Source organism: Pinus tabuliformis, chromosome 9 (genome assembly GCF_031772625.1).
Source record: "Pinus tabuliformis cultivar Carrire ecotype Pingquan chromosome 9, CPIR1, whole genome shotgun sequence".
NCBI classification, from domain to species: Eukaryota; Viridiplantae; Streptophyta; class Pinopsida; order Pinales; family Pinaceae; genus Pinus; species Pinus tabuliformis.
In genome coordinates this window covers 1,922,302,204-1,922,324,347 of record NC_142307.1, presented here as the reverse complement: position 1 = coordinate 1,922,324,347, position 22,144 = coordinate 1,922,302,204, and the positions used below count along the sequence as shown (strand labels likewise).

Below are 22,144 nucleotides of genomic sequence, written 5' to 3'. Positions count from 1 at the left end.
ATATGGAGTAGTTTTCTGCCGTGCTATACCACACTTCTTACAAAATTCTTCAAATTCCTTACTGAAAAACTCTCCACTATTATCTGTCCTCTGCACCTTTATCTTCTTCTTTGTCTGGTTTTCCACCAGAGCCTTAAATTCTTTAAACCTATCAAAGACTTCGGATTTCTTCTTAAGGAAATATATCCATGTATTCCTTGAGAAGTCATCCATAAATCATACATAGTACACACACTTACTCAGTGATGGAACCTTCACGGGTTCAAACACATCACTGTGCACAAGCTCTAATATTTGTTTCGCCCTCTTAACACCAGAGGGGAAACTCACACGATTCTGCTTCCTATATACACAATTTTCATAGAAATCAAAATCCAGAGAGCTATTACTCATACCTTCTACCATACCTTTACCATGAAGTGTTCAAAGGCCCTTCTCTCCAATATGTCCAAGCATTTGATGCCACAGCATGGTCTTCTCTCTAGAGACCACTAGATTTTCAGCTCCACTTTCAGGAACCACAAAAATGTTGCACCCATAAACAACAGTGCTACTTTGCAGCTTGTACAGAGTTCCAATCCAAACTCACCGCATCAATACCAGTGCTCCCCGAACCATCTTGCAGGTATCTTTCTCGAACACTATCTTTAATCTTGCAACATCCAACTTGCTTATAGAAATAAGATTTCTAGCCAATGCAGGAATATGTAGAACACCCGAAAGTGTTCTAACCCTTCCACCTTGCAACTTCAACTTTACTTTTCCGCGACCAACAATTCTAACCTTCCTATCATCCCCCAAGAAGACATCACCACCATCGTATTTATCATACTCGCAGAAGCACTCTCTATGGGGAGTGAAGTGAAAGGATGCACCTGAGTTAATCAACCATGCCTCATGATCTACATGTGTACTTGAAGAAGCCATGTACACATCCCCACCTTCATCTGAGGTGGTTTTCACCTCTACAGAAGAAGCATCATCAAATCCCTTTCCTTTATCAGGAGCTTTAGATTTACAGCCCCTTTTGAAGTGCCATTCCTTTCTGCATTTCCAACACACCACCTTTACAGGTTTTCCTGGAGATTTAGATCTCCCTCTAGATTTATATCTCCCACTCGATGACTTATTTTTGTTTCTGTTCTGGGACCATCCTCGTACAAACAAGGCATCACTATTTTGGCTCTCCATATTTTTCTGTCTCATCTCCTCCGTCAGCAAGGCTAAGATTATTTCATCAAACTGCAAGGCAGTTGCATTGCTACCTTGTTGAAAAATGTGCAACAAGAAATGTTAAATTTAGAATGTGCTAAAAATAGGACTCCTAAAAATAACATGTCTAAAAATAGCAGTTTGGCCAGTGAGGTCATTGGCCACCTTGGGTGAGAGGTGAAGCTGCTAAAAATAGAAAGTTCTAAAAATAGCATTTCTGGGTCCCTTCCTATTTATAGCAGTCCCTAGTCTATATATAGGAAGTAAAACTAATTTTGGTCTTAACAACAGTTGGAAATATTAATTAATTAATTCAGTTGAGTTAATTAGTTAAAGAAATTCGAATTTGAAGTCTTTGTGAGCATGCACATGAGTTGTCCCACTGATTGAGGAATTTATCCTTAATTTCCTCCACTGATTAAGGGAATAAGTATGAGTTCTATAATGAGAGAATCAATTGACTTAGTTCTAACTAGTCAAGTCCAATTAGATTATTTTAACAAGTTGTTAAAATAATAAAATATAGTTTATTAATGGTTGCATGCATGTGACAACTATTATTTTAAATAACTGAGGATTCACTCATGGATAACTATTGCATGTCAGTTCTAATAGAGACCCAATTGAGATTAGAGAAGGGACAGTGTACTATTAGTTGGATGAATATTTTTCCTATAAAGGAAGCTCATCCATGATGAGGATTTATCTTCTTCAGGTTTGTGAAGTTATTTCTGAGGTCAATGTTGTGTGTGAGGTGAGAATCACACATGTTGCAGCTGGAGGACCCAGGAAAAACTATGCATAGAAATAGGAGGCTTGGAGGGCAGAGGAGAAGGTTTGTAAGAAGCCTTTGACTGTCTATGAGCAACAGAGGGATTGTACTAAGAGATGGATAGCTTCCAAGCTAAGGCTTTGTGTAATCCGGACTATATTTCCACTTGTATGATAATACAAAGATGGGGTTTTAGGTAGGTGCTTTCCCCAGATAAATTCTTCTATGTTATGTGTGACTGATTCCTTCTTATCAGTTATATGTGTTTTTATTGATGTTGTTCATGGTTGATTAAGCTTCCACTAAATTGGTTGTAGAAGTAGATCAAGTGTTTTGCTTTAGTACATTGCATTACTAGGTGATCTACAGGTGGGAAATTTCTACATGGTATTGGAGCTAGCTGATTTGTAGAAAAAGTTCTACATGGTATCAGGGCTAGCTGATTTGTATAAAATTTCTTCAAAATTCTACATACCTATTGCAATAATCAGACTATCCCACAAATCTGGTAGAGAACACAACAAACTGATGCACTTATCTTCATCTGAAATTTTAATATCAACAGATGCTAACTAACTTACCACAGTATTAAATGCGTTCAGATGCTCTGTCACTGAGTCTCCATCTTTCATCCTTAGGTTATACAACTTTTTCCGCAAGAATAGTTTATTCACCAGAGACTTAGATTGGTACAAAGTCCCTAACTTGTCCCACAAAGCCTTCGCTGTAGCTTCCCCTGATACATTCAGCAATACTGAATCTGAGACACACAATTGGATTGTGATTTTTTCCTTCTGATCCAACTTATTCCATTCTTCATCGGACACTCCCATTGGTTATGTACCCGGATCTACTGCGATCCACTGATCTTTATCCACCAATAGATCCTCCATCTTGAGTTTCCACAACTCAAAACTCTAACTATTAAATTTCTCGATCTCTATCTTTCCACTGCTCACCATCTTCTTTTACCACTAGAATCGATCTCGCAGATCTCCCATTGAACAGGGTCTACCACAAGCCCGCGCGAAACCCCTCAGCAACAATGGCATCCCCTTGAAGCCAAAATAGCTCTAATACCAAATGTAGGTTTTAACCCTGTACAGAAATCACCTGCATACGAATTCTAAAACACAGAAAATAAACAATGCGAGAGCATAACACATAAAACACATATACACAGAGATTTTCCCCTGGATCCCAAAATCGGGAATACGAGCTTGATTTTTCATTATATTCCTTTCAATGTTACAATACATATTTATACATGCCGAAGCATCCAATGCCATGAACCGAAAAACCATCGCGTCCAAAACCACGGACCGAAAACCATAGGTAGGTTTGCCCAACCTAATATAGGGTCCAAAAAAGATTTTCTGGGGTGCTGCCCCGGACCCCGTAGAGGGGGGCTACCCACCCCCCCTCAAACCCCCCAAACAAGGGGGGCTGCCGCCCCCCATGTGAAACCCCACTGCATAATTGGTGCAACGAAGGGGGGGCTCCACCCCCCTCTAACCCCCCTATTCATTACGAAGGTTAGTTGTGGAAAGAATATCACACAACCCAACATCGCGCAACCCTAACCAGGGGTTGAGATGCTTTTGTGCTGCTAGGGCAACAATTTGCCCTATTTCCCCAAGTTACACCATAGATCTTACTTATCTTCTTATAATAGTTAGTTAACTTCGCATAAACAAATACTTTATCTTATATTCACTTAATCAACACAATCATATAAGTTCGTGCACCAGGTAAACAGTGAAATTTCAATTTATACCCAATACATTCAATGCACAAAACATGAAAAAGATACATATAAATGATATGAAACTTCTACAACGGTTACAGACACGATTCGACCTACGCACTCAGCTGTAGGGGTCTGCACACTCACCTGTAGACTACTAGGCCTCTACGCACTCAGCTATAGAGCCTTCTCCTACTCTAAGACCCAATACTCGACTTTACACTTCAGACAAGACTCAATTCTTCATCATTCCTCTTTCTATTTCTATTGCTAACTTACAACTTAGAGCCTCGCTCTGTTTATATAAACCCATGGTCCGATCTCTAAAGCTGACATTACATTACAAAAATGAAGGCGGAAAACCCTATGACTCATTTACAAGCTCGCGTTCCGTGCCCACAAAACGCGAAGTCTTTACATCGGATTTATTCAAAATCTGGGCTTTAAGCTCCAAAACTTCCCTTGGGGGATCCCGCGCCCAATAGCTAATTATGTTTTAGACAAAAATTTACGCAATATGTGAAAACATTGTATCATGGTAAACAGGAAATATAGCATATATATGTCGATAATGTTTGAGTGTAATACATCAAAACCCAAAAAATAATATATGTGTTCCAAGTACATCCGTGGCTCGCAGGCCTCAAAACTGTAAATGCAAACTATGGAATACTCTATGTGGTGATCATGATAACATGTTACTGCTCGTACTACACAAGTCAATAATTAACGGAACTGATTCGACACTCACACCGTGTTTCGCTGGTAATGATGAGGAATGTCCTCGATCCGTGCATACTCTGGGATCCCTCTCATCAGGCCCTCCAAATTTCGGGCAATATCTTCTTTGTTGTCCACTCCTTCTTGATAAGGAGCGACCTCGAATTGCCGAGCCACACATCTAGCTATAGGGGACATCCATGCTGATCTTTCTGGTCCAACATCTGCAATTACAAATTCAAGGTGTCACGAATACATATATGCAAAAACAATAAAAAACAGAAAACAAAATTGTTTTACTCACCTCCATTATCAAAGTATTCTCCCTCTGGGAGTGGTTGATCCAATTTAACTCAACTCCCGGATTTAACCAAGATCTATTGCTTTCGTAATGTGATTAGAATTGTATTTAAAAGATCATAAAGGAACATATATGCATGTTGTAAAGAAGAAGGAACATGACAATAATCAACAACATAAAACATAAGGCGTTGATAATGGAGTTCGTCCAGGAGGGACTACGTCTCCAGGCCCTGGTGTCAAGATGGTGTAGGATCTAGCTGTGCCATCAATCTAATCCCAAGTAAAGAGACAAATAAGTACATTATCACATTGCATATACCTCACATCAAGGAGTTATATGAAGAAGAGGATGATAAACTGTTGGATCTGGCTGCGCCATCAATATCATGGCGTCGAATCTCATGGAGATGATTGCTCTCACATTGAATGCTAACACCTACAATCCACTTTGAAAATTGGCTGAAAAATGGAATGATCAAATGGAAACTCTGATTACACCATCAGATTCGTGGCATCGAATAGTGTAAAATCGATTGTCAAATTTCTGAATTCTGACAAAGTGAAAATCTAGGGCTACAAGAATATTTTAGATTCCCCATAGATTCCTCAAAGATTCCCTCATCCAGATCATCTGAAGATCTGTTGCTCAAATCAAAATTTTGTCTACGCCATCAGGTTCATGTCACTGAGAGGTGTAGGATCGACATAAAGTTTGTCCACCAACATGCCACAACGACATTCTTTGAAATTTCCGCCCACGTTTTCATATATATATATATATATATATATACCATGCTTTTTGCTCAGTAGGACAAAGGATGGAGGACGAATCTGACACGGAGTTCAAGACATAAATTTTTTTTAACTACTTTTGCAGGTGGAACCATGAGCCTGGAAAACAGGCAGGTGGAACCATGATTGAGCCAAATTTTCAAGTGGGTGAAATTTTTCTAGTGTCCAAATTGAACAAACTTTATGTCGATCCTACACCTCTCAGCGACACGAACTTGATCACGTAGATAGAATTTTGATCTGAGCAACATATCTTCAGATGATACAGAGGAGGGAATCTTTGAGGAATCTAGGGGGAATCTAAAAGATTCCTATAGCCCCAAATTTTGACTTTGTTAGAATTCATAAATTTGACAATCGATTTTACACTATTCAACGCCATGAATCTGATGGTGTAATCAGATTTTCCATTTGATCATTCCATTTTTCAGCCACTTTTCAAAGTGGAGTGCATGTGTTAGCATTCAATGTGTGATCAGTCATCTCCATGAGATTTGATGCCACGAGATTGATGGTGCAGCCAGATCCAGCAGTTTATCATCCTCTTCTTCAGATAACTCCTTGATGTGAGGTATATGCAATGTAATTATGTACTTATTTGTCTCTTTACTTGGGATGCATTGTGCTGTATAGATCCATGTTTGATGTTTGATGTGGGATCTTGTTTTGTTCTTGATGTGAGATGTACTTATTGTCATGTTTTGATTGAGATCCCTTTGTTGTCATGTTGACGAGATACTCATGTTGTCGCCATGTATGTTTGAATTGAGGTCCCTTTGATGCCATGTTAGCGGGATGCTCATTATTAACATATGTGAAATCATGTCATGCTGATAGGAGTCCTTTTTTGAATGAGAGTTCCTGCAGCAGAACATCTCTTGGATCCACTCCTGAGTGAAGGCATATTCCTTGCATGATAGAGAAAACACATGCATGTACATCATCACTCTTTCCAGCACTTAATGCAATGGCCTACACCATCTTGAAATCGGGGCCCGAAGACATAGTCCCTCCTGGATGAACTCCATTATCAACGTCTTGTGTTTTATGTTGCTGATTATTTTCATGTTCCTTCTTCTTTAAAATATGCATATATGTTCCTTTACACTCTTTTAAATGCACTTCTAATCATATCACAAAAGCAAAAGATATTGGTTAAATCTGGGAGTTGATTCAACTCGGATCAGTGGTATGTCAGGATCACCACAGAAGTCAGTCCCACTGTACGGCCAATCCTCCACCACGACATCTGCTAGCCCCCTCCAGATCTAGGCATCATCTCGCTCCATCGGACCATCCGTGGATCTCGTGGTACTAGGGGGTTCACCTCTGCCATCTGGTAATGGAATAGTGGGATCCGTTCCAAGAAGAAGGTCACTAAGATGGAGCCATATCCAAATTGCCTCAAGTTTCCTGCTTTGCATTTGGATAATTTTTGTTTCATGTTTACCTTCATGGCCTTCGCCCAGTTGAAGACAGTGGGCACCAAGCAGTCCACAACATATTGAAAGTGCGATTTGTTGGACTCGTGTAGTGCTTGAGCCCTAGCCACTCGGTTGATGGTCAAGAGTATTACCTTCAATACAAGATCATTTATGGTCATGATGTCGATCTTTCCGCTTGTATATTTCAGAGCTCCCGGGCAATGTTGGGCAAGCAACATGTTTACACTCGCCCCAATAGGCCTACCTCCATACAATTGGATTGGCTCCCCTCTGCGAGATAGCCTGGTAATGAAGTAAATGTCTGAAGTCTCCAACTCCAACTCTTGGTCATGGATCACAAATACCTCCTGTCCAACATCCCATAGACTGATCAAGTATTGTAATAACTCAGGTTGAGCCCGTAGGCCCAGTGTCAGAAAGAACTTGAGGAGCCCACAATTCCTCAATGCATCCAGACAGTTTGGATCTTCCAAGGCCATTTGGTCTATTCTTTCATGCTCTCATTCTTTCCACTCAATCACCATCTTTTCGCTTTGATTTGCCTGCAAACATCCCACATTTAATTTAGCATCAATATTTGAAAGGGAAATTTTGGATTTAAAGCATTAAAATTGAGTAAAATTTGAAAAAATTCCATTCTCTGCACCGGTGTGACTGTTTTTAAAATAGATTCACCAACGGTGCGAGAGCCCATGCTAAAATCCCCCGATCGGCATGGTCCCATGCCTAGATCCCATGTCGACCAAGGGTGATTTTTTTTTGCTAAAAGTCCCTCAAAATCTGTGAAAAGTGGTTAAATGCATAAAAAATAGGTATCAATGCGAAGAGTAGGGCCTCTGCTCATACCTGCAACAAACGGTTCAACGATCGGCTTCCAGATACATAGAAATCCACTCCTAAATATTTAGGGCACAAGTGGGTAGCAATTGCTCCAATTGAGGTAAATGAGGTAAATGGTAAAAATGTGTTACTTGTTTCCCTTTTTATAAACTTTTTGCTATGTTTTAGAGTTTTAAACAACATTTTTTGCCATTTTCCCTTAGAACTAGATAATGCATTTGCTTCTTGTGCAACAACAGGTGATGGTTTTCCAATGATGATGCAAAACTAGAGTCGTATTTCAGCTCTTTTCCCAACTTGTAAAAAAATGAAATGAAAATATTGCCGAGTATTTTTCTCTTTTTGACTCGTTAAAGAAAATAAAAATGGGGAGTCTGCTTTAAGCTCTTTTCCGACTCTCAAAACATTAAAAGATTATCTAGTTCTTATTGTTTTGACCTTGTAAATGGTTCCGAAATGTTGTTTACCCAGTATACGTTTACCCCTTTTTTGGGCTGAGATAAGCTATTTATGAGAAAGGTACTCCTTAGCTGACATGGTCAAGAGGTTCTCTCGAGTATTGTTTCCTACCTTTTCGGACTCGAGAGACAACTTTATGAAAATGGACATTTTAGAGTTTTCTTTTCTGTGTCTTTTTCAAACTCTCTAAACATGAAAAAGATACTGAGTTTTCCTTTGTCGGACTCATTAAAATTAAATGACATCGGATTCATCACCATGATGAACATGAGCTTCTCCTTCCTAGGGCTCATTAATCTTACTAGGTCGGATCTATTTGAAGGATGGACTTATATTACAAGCATATGCTATCCCCTTCAAGCTTGTGATAAAAGATAATTGGGGTACCTACCAGAAATGGTGGAGGAAATGGAAAATGTTTACCAGTTGTGTCGGCAGCTTGTCACTCTTGAACATGACACTCTTCTGCTACATGTCGGGTTGGGATATCCTCACTTCATCGTTTACCTTCCTGGGTTTGGGCCACCAATTTTTGCCTTTCCATCTGATCTTTGCCATGTCATCATGACCTCTGATCCTATGGATCCAAAAGCTGCCAAACTTCGGAATCGTGTCGCCGATATGTTCAAGAGTTAACCCTTCTGTAGTTTACACTCATTCCTGATTCCCTGTATCATCCATAATCATTGCATCCCCTTGTCTCGCGTCAATGATGTGGTATACATCATGGCCCTCCTTCGACAAGGTCACTTCCAATTGACTTCAGCTCATTATCCAAGAAGTTGGATGAGAGACTCCCTTCCAGTCCCTTAGAGCTTGCATGCCCTAATGGCAAGTTCTTCACACTTGATGACAAGTTCTCATCATTAGCTTTCGATCGAGGGACTTCATGGGTGTTCGACTTCAGTTCCTTATTCACACTCTGTGGATTTTGTTGCTCGCACCTTGAGAGACATTGTCATTATTGATGGTTTCTCTCGCGCTTGTTAACGGTTCACATCATTGACCGATAATCAAGCGAATTTCTAGTGTGTTTGACTTTGACACATCCATTCACATGCTATAATTTGTACTTTGATTAGGTCATGTTGGAGCACAAGACCCTGGGTTCAGATTAAAAAAGTCCAAGTTGCAGGGAAATGTGACATGATCATGCTTACATACATGTCTCTTTCAGATGGATGGATGTGACCATGGCATGAGTATGCTATATGTGATCCTTCTCATTATTGGATGGTTGCAACCATACCTTGGGTTATATATGATCCTTCTTGCTGGATGGCTGCACCCATATCTTATATCCATTTACATGATATTTTTTTTGGATGGTTGTGTCCATGCCACGATTCATGTATCTTTTATCCGAGATTTCAGTGATGTATATGTATCTATGCTTTCTTGTAGGTTTTCCAATGATAGTTTCTAGTTCCATGCATCTACTCATAAAGAATTTCACCCCTCACTCTTGTTCGGCCTTCACGCTTTAGGGGGCATTTGTTACACAACATTTTGTCACTGTCCCTGTACTCCTCGTTCCTCGATCCTAGAGGACCTCTACAGTGACCTTGATGTGTTTTTCTGTCATGAAGAACATGTCCTAACATCCCTCTTCATCTACATAACATTTCCCTCTTACATCATTTCCCAAAAATATTCCTTCAAACTCAGTTTTCAAAACCGAAGCTATCACCTATTTTCTTCCCTTCACTGATTTGCAGAGTCTAACACTGGGCCTAGCACTGAACAACTCTGGTAATCCATTTATGACCTACGTTGACCCTCTTTTGGAAAGTTTTTAAAAATGGAGTCGAAGCTTCTGTTGGGTGCTAAAAGGTGTCTTTTAAAACTCCTAATTGCCTCACATTAATTATCAACCTGGATAAGTCCTTTTGTTTAAAGAGTGTACACAATATGCACAGGCTATAAATCCAGAGAGCAATGCCTTTTAAGTTGAACTATAAAACTTGATACAAGAGTAACTGGATGCAATCATAAAACTCGAATTGCAATTGTTAAATGAAATATTACTTCTAAGCATCAAGACTTAATCCTCTGATGAAATCATAATCAAATCTCACAAAAACAATTCAATTGACAATAGCATCAACCGAGAGCATAGTAGCAATAACCAATCTCTTCTTAGCTAATTCAATCTAAATCACACTCAATCTTAACTAAGCAATCCAAATAGAAATGATGTCAACTGAGAGTTCAATAAAGATAGCCAAACTCTTACAGCTGATTAAATCAATAGGATTCGCTGTCTTAATGGCTAAATAATTTAATCTATAGGAAGCATAAATAGAATCAAATGACAAAGCTGCATAGCACGTAAGGTCAGAATTAAAGAAAGGTAAACTAATTGCAATACATGAAATCGGAATAAAACGAACAAGATAAACTAGCAGAGAATGGAAAAACATCAAACCAATTAAACTCGTGTGAATTAGAAAGATATAACATAAAGAATCGTAGTTTGATCCACCAGGGGTCGAGCCCTAGCCACCAGCGAATACTGTTGAGCTACTTTAGAGAATACGAATGAACAACAACGTAGATTATGTATTAACCATTGAATTCAATCCTCATTACAGCACGATGCATCCTTCAAAATAACATTTTGTATATTACAATTGAGGTCCCCAGCGAAAAGTTAAATCCCTCCATTATATCTCCTCCTATCCTATCCTATCTATCTCTAATCTAATCTCTAACCTCTAATAATCCATCCCCTCTTTGATCTCTGTTCTCATTTAAATACACAAAGAGCAGAGAGAAGTTACAACATATATGATTACAAAATGATTCCCATTACAAAATTGGATTGTTCACAACAAATTGATCAGCAAGATCATATCTGAAATATCTTTCCATCAGCATTCAACAGGAACAGGTCGAATTTGGTATTGCAACTGAGATAATTTGGAAATCAGCCGCAACAGCGAATCTGAGAAAAATGTCTTCAGAGAACCTTCCATTTCTCTTAATACAGACCGAATTTGGGAAAAATTCTCATCACAAAACTAATTCGGTCCGTTCTGAACAAAACCCATGTTTCAGATTTTCCATATTCTTCTCCATTTTCTCGAAACGTCCAATGAAAAGTTGTCACTTCTTATTCCTGCGAATTTCTGAGTTGGAATATTTAATGATGAGCTGGAGATCAAATCTGCAATCTGGAAAATAATGGTGGGTGATGTTACAACAAATTTATTAATAAACCATCATTGGTAAAATCATGCATAATAATTATCAATTTATTAAAAATAAAGGAGAATAAATATTTACCCATAAGAGCATAAATAATTATAAAATGGAATTATATGATAAATCATGATAAATGACGTGATAAAGAATGGTAGAAATGGATGAATTAGGCGTTAAAGAGTGATAATAATAATGACAAACTAGTGGCCCAACATACCCCCAAACTGAATATATTGCATGTCCTCATGCAACCCAAAGCCTCTTTTGTTAAACACACATGGGAAACAAAGGAATCTGAAGGATAAAACATGAGAGTACGATTTTTTTATTAACAAGAGATATACATTTATAGTACATTATGTGATCATTGGGTTCCACATCCCAAGGTCTCTTAGACTCCTTTTGTCTATTTGGCTTCCACACTAACCCATTGAGGATTAGGTGTCCAACATTCCCCCCCCTTAATCCGAAGGGTTATGTATGAGTCCAAGAAGAGAGCTGAAATACAAAATGTACAAAAATGCATGGCAGCACTAGGTTGAATGTGCTCTCTGAAATGTTGGTATAAAGGGCGGTGGTTTAAGGATGACCACCAACACTAAAACGCTTAGTGCAGTTCCCGAAACTCTTCCAAAACTGGCAAGAAGCTGAAGTCTTCTGCTAGAGGAAGTGCTCCTATTGTTTTGAAGAGGGAAATATTCAACCAATAAAGGGAGGTCTCACCTCACATAAAAGGGAGAACTTCACCCTGAAAAGGGAAGTCTCAACCTGTGATGGTTTAAGGATGACCAACAACTCTGGAATGCTTAATGCAATTCCTGGAACTCTTCCAAAATTGGCAAGAAGATGAAGTCTTCTGCTAGAGGAAATGTTCTCAATTTTGTTCCTGGAATCCTTCCGAAACTGGCAAGAAGCTGAAGTCTTCTGCTAGAGGAAATGTTCTCAATTTTGTTCCTGGAATCCTTCCGAAACTGGCAAGAAGCTGAAGTCTTCTGCTAGAGGAAGTGTCCCATAGTACCAACTGAAGGTATGCTCAGGGGCATCTTTGTCTCTGGTTACAACTCTAAAATTGGTGTGGCAGGTTGTGGCTCAGGCTCGCTTGATGTGGCTTTGAAGCTTGTAGATGACCATCATTCCCCCCTGTCAGATACAAGGTGAGATGATGGAGAAAACTCAACTGCAAGACTGTTCAATACTCTGGAACAAGTTCTGACATGTGTTTGGAATAACTTCTTGGCTGTTGATGCCCATTGCCAAGAAGCGATCCATCCAAGGTGAATCCTTGTTCTTGCAGGACGTTTATTTCTGAAGCATCTGTGTGAAGAATGATTGGTTTTATGACAGTGCTTACATGGATGAAGATCAAAACAATGATCTTTCAAATGGCCAACTCGGTCACAGTGCTGGCATTTCACAATCTGTTGTTGTTGCTGTGGAAGAGGAGCAGAATGAAGAGTAGGTGAACTATCATGAATGAATCCAACACTCTGAAACTGAATGGGCTTTGAGTAGTCTGGAATATGAGAGGACAAGTCCTTGTCATATCCAATACCAGTTCTTTTCTTGTTGTGGAGAAGCTGTTCCCAAGGTTTGATGATGGGCTTGGAAAGTGCAGACTGAGTTTCTGCATCTGCGTGTACAACTATTGCTTTATTGGGCACTGGATCTAAATGAACTTCAACAATATTGACTTGTTGTTTATGGGAGTCTGTTTCATTGTTCTGAACAGAAACATGTTCAGAATGATGATTCCTTTGTTTTAATTCTTCTTGCTGTAGCTGAGTTTCAAGTTGCAAAAAATCAATTTTCTCTTGTGCATTTTGTAGACAGACATAAATGTCTGTGAGAGAAACTTTGCTGACTTTTAATCTATCATGATTAGTAGACAATATCAGAGTTTTAAGGAACTCTAATACTTCACTGATTCTGGCCATTTTGTTTTTCTTCAATGTCTGATTTACACCTTAAAAATGAGCATCATGGCAAGGCCAGGAAGGCTGTACAAGCGCAGAATCTCTATTTTGCAATTTTAGAATCTTAGATAGAAACTAGCAATTCTTATATGTTGTACAAGGACTCGTGCAACAGGAAGAGCAATTAGCACAATTTTGGAATAGTCAAGTCTTCAAATCTTTGCATAGAAATTATCAAGTACACTAGCCCAACAGAAAGTGCAGGTTGTAATTTGGCATCAATTGCTCTACCATGAATTGTAAGAGAAAAGGGTATTCCTATTGAGTCTCATCCTTCAAAGCTTACTAGCAGCCTAGGTTCTAAGAACCGATACTTTGATTTTGATAAGCTAGGAGAGGTTACATCAATTATTACTTAAAACCCAAATAAAATCATTGATGTGAACTACTATCCTATGGAAACTTGAAAAGATTGAACTGAGATGCACTATGGAATCATTGTTGGAAGAGTTCTTTCATCTCACTTCCCTTAAACATTTGAGAATGTACGCAAGCGGGAAGTCGCTAACATTGCCTAAGTTGTTCGGGAATCTTACAAACTTTCGTGATCTTCACTTGACTGGCTACTCCAAGTTGAAAAGGCTACCAGATCATATGTTGGCTGCATTTCCGGGAAATCAACGTTCTGAAAGAGGAATTGGAAGAGTGGGGACAATCTCAAACACTGGACGCCACTGGTATGATGCTAGCCACAAGAATAAAACTGCTACCCGTCAGAAGGACCATACATGCTACCACGTTTCAGAGAGGAACCTGCGATTTTGCTACATGTTTTGCTTGATATGCCTGGCCTGCTATTTTTTACCATGTATACTCTGTTGGTCCTATTTTGGGTAGAAATATACTATCAAGCACGGGCAATATCAGTAGACGGTTATAGACCTGCTTTTATCACAATCAATGGTATCATCTATCTCATTCAGATATGCATATGGATTTACTCTTGGTGGAGCCCTAGTCCAGTTGTTGAGATCCTCTCCAAGTTATTCTTTGCAGGTGTCTCCTTCTTTGCAGCGTTGGGGTTTTTACTTTATGGTGGCAGACTGTTCTTCATGCTTCGATGTTTTCCAGTTGAATCAACAGGACGCAGAAAGAAGTTGCAAGAGGTCGGCTATGTTACTACAATCTGCTTTACTTGTTTTTTCATAAGATGCGTCATGATGTTTTTCTCTGCATTTGACAAAGGTGCAAACCTTGATGTTTTGGATCATCTGATCTTGAACTTCATGTATTACTTGATAGTGGAAATAGTTCCATCTTCACTTGTTCTCATAATAAAACTGCTACCCTGTTTCAGAGAGGAACCTGCGTATGTGCCCTCATTAGTGTCACCAAGTGCGAGGTTGTTTTGAGGCAAACATGGGGTGAAAACATAGCTTACGCCAACACTGACAGCAGGAATTTACAGGCTTGTATTATGATAATCACTCCATCTCTGTTTGTCGGTCAACTGAAACGTCAAGCCTTTGAAACGTCGAACATAATCTGGTCCAAATCAAGTCAAAATAATACAAGTGCAGAGTCTCACGACAAATATAGGCGCAATGGTAAAAAAGTACCAGAACTTGTTTATCTCAAACAGATCTTCACAACATCGAATCTCTCTTGCAGACAGAGAAGATTGCAGCCTGTTGAGGCAAAATCGGTGGCTCGTGTTTCAAGAAAGCAACAAACGTTGCGTTCCACTTGTTCCAAGAAAGCAGAAAGCCAACATTGTCATAAAATTTTACCGAACAACACTTTCATACCATTTGACTCCTCGATCAAACTTCTACCAAATTCTAAGAGAGCATTTTGTCAGCATTTCAAGGATCGACGACAGTTAGAAGAGAGTTCACGAATCACATTAAATAAATCAAGTCCTTATGAATATGTCCAATATAATAACACCTCCTGCGGTGCACTTTGAACTTTGAAGCCATCAAACAGAATGATAACTAGTGGATGATTGGCATACGACATGAGAATAAATCTTTGACAGAAATAAGATCTCCCTCGTCTCTGCCATATGGAAACGCTCCAGCATCTGCCAAAACACAGATAATCCTTTTCCAGTGAGATCTTGAGCAGACATTATAAAACCACAAGTTTAATAACTACTTTGTCACAATATTGCATGCCTATCGACGGATTTTGGAACCCTTCGAACTCTGGTCTGACATGTGGTGATATATATATCGGAAAGTATGGAAGTTTATTTTTATATATATCAGAAAGCATAAAAGTGTATCTTACGCCAACAACACCATTGTTCAAATGCTTCTCTCTGAAAAACTCGAGAATCTGCAGTTAAAGCCGAAACGAACCCAAGCGACCGCCGTCAACATACACTTCTTAGGCCGAGAATCATCTGCAGAACGATACTTGTTCTCAAGACAACTCCGGTAGGAAAATGGGCAGACCCACTTAAACAGAGGTTGAGAAACCAAATAGATAGGTAAAAAAATGCTTACTACAACTACCAGTAAACGACATGCACACAAAACCGATTCAGGTTCAGAGAAAGAAACTATGACCCAACAAAAAGCCTTGAGTTATACACAATAGCATTTAAGCTGAGATAAACAGAGGCACGACACATATCCAGATAGTTGGTGGAATGAGACGTAGCAAGGGATGACTACGAAACTTCCCCTAATGGTTAAGAGCATTTGCTGTCCCAACCCATTGGGTCCTTCATCATTCAACACTGTATCTCATTGGTAGCGAGGATGGACGAATCGATGGTTCACGCGGGTTCGGATGAAGCTTTATGCATACAATGCTCTGTTCTGACAAATGCTCTGGAGCAGCGTTCAAATGAGTAACACATTCAATGTGTATTCCTGTGTGGAGGCACCATACAGTGTTCAGCATTCAAGGCAGAGAGCCCAGAGAAAATACCAGGTTAGGGGTGTCAAAACTGAAATATGGGAAAAACAGGAAAATAGGTAGAAAATGGAGTTACAAAGGCAGGAATACTAAAAATAGGACCTGCTCATAAAGACCATAAAACAAATGGCTTAAAGAAATTATGTAGGGCAGGAATACGCCTGCTCTGATACCATGTTAAACACACATGGGCAACAAAGGAATCTGAAGGATAAAACATGAGTACGATTTTTTTATTAACAAGAGATATACATTTATAGTACATTATGTGACCGTTGGGTTCCACATCCCAAGGTCTCTTAGACTCCTTTTGTCTATTCGGCTTCCACATTAACCCATTGAGGATTAGGTGTCCAACATCTTTATTAACCAAACAATAATACAAAAATTGTTCATCCCAACTCATGAAATGGATGGAACAAATGAATTCTTCCTCAAATAATGAATATTCAATTTTAGCAATCTTGATGAAGGTGTAACAATTTTTACATTGACTTTCAACTATATGTATATGAAGTTGCAGTAAAATATGTTATAGGTAACAACAAACTCCATTAACCATTTTCTCAAAATCTATAAACCACGTTTTGCTGAAATTTTGCAAGTAGATTTCTACTATATTAATGTTTCTATGATCAAAAAATTGGATCGTTTTGATGCACGGATCATGAGATATAAAAAAAATGGTTGTAGGTGATATTGCATGATTTCCGAAATTTTATAAACTAATTTAACTTGAAATTATCTGGGTTTGTGTATTTTAATGATACCTCTTTGTTATCCAGAAATCACAAGAATTCAGTTCATAGTTTTAAAGATATACGCCAATCAATTTCTGCACTGTATAAAAATGAAATTGTATGCCTTAAATGAGAAAGAAAGTAGAAAACATTCATCATGTGTAGCAATTACTCCCTGAAACTGGAGAATTAGCATGCCCTCATGCAATGCTAGAAAACAAATTGAGGTGGTTGCTACCATCTATTGAAATCTATGCTTGGTGTAAAACAACATGGAATAAGGGAGGTGTTGAGAATGAATAAGAAGATCAATGGATGATAAAGAATATTAATGGCATGGTCATAATAAATAAATAAATAAATAAATGAAAGGAACATTCCCCCAAACTGAAAAAATCTATGTCTTTGAAAAATGGGAAGTGGTAAAGATGCAGAATGAATGATGATAAATAATGCTCAATGGATTTTCATGAAATTCTCCTAAATTTATAATAAATCAGAAAATTATGCTATTTTACCTCAAGTTTTACCTCCAAAAAAAATGTGGAATGACATGTATGGACTGACATTTATTGAAGCTGATGTAGGCCGAGTTGATGCTAAAAGTGATGCAAAAGGTGGAATCCAAGCAAGCACATCATGTCTGAACAATTGTTTGCGTTCGCAAGTTTCTCGAGCCTCTTCTGTTAGTTGCAATAGTGTGGTCGTGTTGCGAATAGAATTCCACCCATACTTGTTGTTCTCTTGTAAACAATTCACTATTCGGCATGCAATTTTCTTAAATCCATTGTGTTAGTTTTGAATAGCAACAGATAAGATGCATGCAAGAATTTCAATGAGAAAAACTTTTTTATAAATGCAATACTAATATTTTGTCAAATCAAAGAGTTCATTAATTATATCACATGCTATCCCATAATGCATACATTCCCCCCTCCAATTGGAAAAGAGATTCCATGACCATAAAACATATGAAAGGTATTGTGTTGATGGCAAGGAAAGGGAATGAACAATACGGTAGTAAATGAAGCAGAGTACACATATCAATGATAGGATGATGAGAGGTATGGTTATAATGAGAGAAGAGTGTGTACACATAGTTATGAATAAGAGAAAGGACGCTATGAATTGATGATAAGTTATGCGAAAAAAAAAAGGATAGCAATATCCCAAAAAGATGCTTTGCTAACGGTATTCTAGCTGAAAATGATGCGATTGATTGGAAAACAATTTCTCATGTGTAAAGGTTTAAAACAGGGAAAAATTAAGGAAATAACTTCTCCGATAAAAAGAGAGAATAAGTAAAGGGTATTATAGTAATAATTGACGATAAGATATAACTTCAATACCATAAGCAGAGCCTCTGCTGCCAGCAGGCGTCCATAGCCTCGGCAGGGTTGCTTTTTAACCTGTATGAGCCAAGATCCTCAATTTATAAATGGAGAGTTCTAGTGCTGTTCTACAGAAGAGATCAGTGTGTTGGCGTGGTAACCAGATAACCACATTGCCATTCACTGGGATGTAGCAAAAGTGATCAGGTCGGCTCGTGATGAGACCTCATGTTCCAAGGATATTTTGGCTATCCAATGGATCATAACCCTGGTGTGGTGGCCATAGTGGGAATGTCACTTCGCTACATCCTTATGAACATGGTAGGCTGGCTCTTAATGAGACCCCCTATCCTCTATCTGTAGGCAAAATTTTGCTGTTATTACACATTTTTATGATAAATAGAGGGAGGCTTAGTACTCCTTAAGAGTAGGGATGGTGGAAGAAGTTGAACATGTCAATAGAAAAAAATATACCCATAATCTCATTTATTATAGACAGAGAAGATTATAACCAGGAAGGGTGGAACTAGCATGGTATTAAGATGATCAATCAATATCATGTACAACCGAAAACAATGCAGTAAATTAGTATATAGATAATTGTGTCCCTTTTGAAAAGAATCTATCATTAAGGAGTTGTCTTGTTAAAGATCATAACGTGAATGATATTAACTCGCTTCAATAGAATCCATAATTCTTGTCCTCATAAAAGTAGTGTATTTCATGCCATGAAAGGGAATCAGTAAAATGTGGTTGAGATGAACTAGGAATAATCCCACAAGAGGAAGGAATGGTTGTTCTCGAAAATACTCCCAAAGTGTTGTTCCCTTGAAGAAACAACAAAAACACTCGAAAAAGTGTTGTTCCCTTTAGGGAACAACAAAAACACTCGAAAAAGTGTTGTTCCTTGTAGGGAAAAGCAAAGGAAAATACACGCAAAAGTGTTGTTCCCTATAGGGAACAACAAAGAAAATGCACGCCAAAAAGTGTTGTTCCCTATAGGGAACAACAAAAAATGCACACGAAAAAGTGTTGTTCCCTATAGGGAACAACAATTGTTCCCTGTAGGGAACAACAAAGAAAATGCACAAAAAAAGTGTTGTTCCCTATAGGGAACAACAAAAAATGCACACGAAAAAGTGTTGTTCCCTGTAGGGAACAACAAAAAAATGCACACAAAAAAGTGTTGTTCCCTGTAGGGAATAGGAAAAAATGCACACGAAAAAGTGTTGTTCCCTGTAGGGAATATTAAAAAAATGCACACGAAAAAGTGTTGTTCCCTATAGGGAATAGCAAAAAATGCACATGAAAAAGTGTTGTTCCTGATAGAGAACAACAGCTGTTCCCTATAAGGAACAATAAAGAAATGCACTCGAAAAAGTGTTGTTCCCTATAGGGAACAAAAAAAATGCACACAAAAAAGTGTTGTTCCCTGTAGGGAACAACAAAAAAATGCACGCAAAAAAATGTTGTTCCCTACAGGGAACAACAACTATTCCATGTAGGGAACAACAAAAAAATACACACGAAAAAGTGTTGTTCCCTATAGGGAACAACAGTTGTTCCCTGTAGAGAACAACAAAAAATGCACATGAAAAAGTGTTGTTCCCTATAGGGAAAAACAAAAAGAAAACAGGGAGAGAAAAACGCAGACAAGCAATCATATTTACAGCTACAAACAAATAGAAAAATAGAGAAAAGCAATCGTATTTACAGAAAAAAGAAAGAAATAACTTTTTACAGAAATGAAGCTGCCGAAGGATTTCCTTCTGCAACTGAAACTTGCATGGTGGGGTCCTCATTGTTCAATTACCAATGGAGCGGAAACTACAATTTGAAGGAAGTAACACCTGAAACACAAAAACATAAGAGAAATCAGAAAAGAAACAACACTTTATTTAAAAACAATATATAAATAAATGAATTAAGTTACAACAACTATGATGTTATTTCCTAAGGGAATATCAATCTGTCAATGGGAAAAAAATGATCTCTTGGAAAAATGTATTGGCAGCAGTGACATGAATCTTCAAATGGAAATCAATTCTTCATTTCTTCTATTATGAATCCGTTAGGTAATGAATTGGATGAAATGCCCTTGTTTCATTAAAATTTCTTTCAAGAATCGCTCGTCCATAAATTGACCTTCTTTATTCTCCTAAGACCTACAAAAAACGAGTGTCTACCTGCAATAAAACATTAAATCATGGAGAAAGAGAGGTGATCGGGCTCCCCTAATCCAAGAATTATGAAAAAAACTAACAAGTAGTTACTCTGTAAAACAAATCCATGGAAAAAATAACAAAGTAAAATTTATTTGTCACCTGCGGGAGAGCAGTGGTCGACCATACTAACCAGCAGTGTTTTAATCACAACTCCTTTGTTTTTGGTCCGATTCAAGTGATTCAAAAGCCAAATGAGAGCTAATTCAAAGATATATTACCAATAGAAACAGGTTTTAAAAATTCAATGATATGATATGTCAATTTTACTTAGAACAACTTGCATAACGGAGTCATTTTCGATTTCCCCACTTAGAACAACAGTGGATATTTTAAGCATAGATTTTTCGTTTGATGACAAATTCGAATGATTCAAATTGGAAATGAAAGTATATTCATTTATTTATCTCCAATAGAAATAAATTTTGAAAACAAAAGGAATTGATGGGTCAAATACTCTAGTGAACAACGGGAAAAACAGAGTTTTAAGAGTGTTGATTTACGGTAAACAATCAGTATTTTGGTCATAACTTTCTCATACGATATCGAAAATGAGTGATTAAAATTGCCTTGTAAACTAGATTCATAGGGGAATATACTGTAGAAACAAGTTTTCAAAATATAGTCATTTAGGCCTCCAAAAACTAACTGTCCCAACTTTGTTCCTGAGCTGCCTACTAGACACCTAGTCAATGTTTTGGTTATAAATTTTTCGTTTCAAATCCAAATTGAGTGATTAAAATTGGGTTGGAAATTAGACATAAAGGGCTACTTAGGATAGAAACAGGTTTTAAAAATATAGTCATTTAGGCCTCCAAAAACTGACTGTCCCAACTCTGTTCCTAAGCTGCCTACTAGACACCCTGTCAATATTTTGGTTATAACGTTTTCATTTCAAATCAAACTTGAGTGATTCAAATTGGGGTGGAAAGTATACATCAAGGGCTACTTAGAATAGAAATATATTTTAAAAATATTCTCTTTTGGTCCTTCAAAACATGACTGTCCCGACTATGTTTTTAGAAATTTCATCAAGCCCACAAGCCAAAAAATATGATATTCAAGAATTTTTTCCAAATTGGTGATAAAAATGAATATGAGTGTTTGTAGAACTATTATTTCCATTATAATTCATATACATACACAAATAAATTAAAACATTTATCACTAATGTTGATTTCCACAGCGTGTTGCAACAAAAAACAACTATTTTTACATTAAAACAAAATGTATTTATTTGTCCTTATTTATTTTATTTTTTACACTAACCTACTCTGATTTGAAAAATGAATATGATTACGTATAAGAGTACTTCCAGTGGAACCATTTTCGAAATAAGGCTTCAAGTATGTACATACCCAAATTTGAAAAATGCATGTTAATAAATATTAGGGTATGAGAAGCCAACTTCCCTTGAAAAGATGGTGTCAAAAATTGTTGAAGTATGGAGTGATGCTGCAAACAAATGATGGAGTGAAACCAATCTTCAATATATCCTTTACTTTCTTGA

The 22,144-nt window shown here is 37.8% G+C and overlaps 1 pseudogene; it reads left to right on the top strand.

Moving 5' to 3' along the window:
* The first annotated feature begins 14,198 nt into the window (after window positions 1-14,198).
* Window positions 14,199-14,822, top strand: LOC149156626 (tobamovirus multiplication protein 3 pseudogene; annotated as a pseudogene).
* Window positions 14,823-22,144: the final 7,322 nt, after the last annotated feature.